We start from the raw sequence: 598 nt of genomic DNA on the forward strand, positions 1-598 counted from the left end.
TCCACTATCTTTTATATATTCTTAACCTACCGTATTTTGACCCAAAACCTCATGGTCTTCTGTTTCAGGAAATTCTCAGTACCACACAACAACTTTTCCAAGAATTCCTGGTCAGCTTTATCACTTACTAGTGATCTCTTTTCATCAATTACTGCCCTTATTTCTGAACCTTTACACTTTCGCTCTCTGCTGTTTCTTTCTTCTCTATACAACAATATCTTCAAACCTCTCATTATTTAAGAATATTCCCTGAACACTCCTTGTTTACTGCCCTCTCTCTCCTTTTCTTCTTAGCCAAGTTTCTCAAAAGAACAGTCTACATTCACTGTCTTCACTTTCTTTATCCATTTCTATTCCTCAACATGCTGCAATCTGCTTCTGTTTGTGGAGTAGATCACCTACCCTTGTTTGTACCTCTGTCATAAAACTCATCACTTTATTGTAACCACCACTAAACCTAAGCACCTCAAAAAGCAAGACTTTGCCTAACTTATCTATGTGGTCCCAGAGCCTAGCACAGTGCTTGATTGATAGGAGGTGCTCAATAAACGAATTATGTCACAAACACTTACTGAACACCTACTAGGAACCAAGCACT

At 38.3% G+C, this 598-nt stretch overlaps 1 non-coding gene across 1 annotated transcript; it reads right to left on the minus strand.

The window, feature by feature from the left end:
* Positions 1-504: 504 nt before the first annotated feature.
* On the minus strand, positions 505-598 carry MIR325 (microRNA mir-325). The gene has a single exon (NR_049486.1). It is a non-coding gene; the product is annotated as a microRNA mir-325 (primary transcript).

The sequence above is a fragment of the Canis lupus genome, chromosome X (genome assembly GCF_011100685.1).
Source record: "Canis lupus familiaris isolate Mischka breed German Shepherd chromosome X, alternate assembly UU_Cfam_GSD_1.0, whole genome shotgun sequence".
Taxonomy (NCBI): domain Eukaryota; kingdom Metazoa; phylum Chordata; class Mammalia; order Carnivora; family Canidae; genus Canis; species Canis lupus.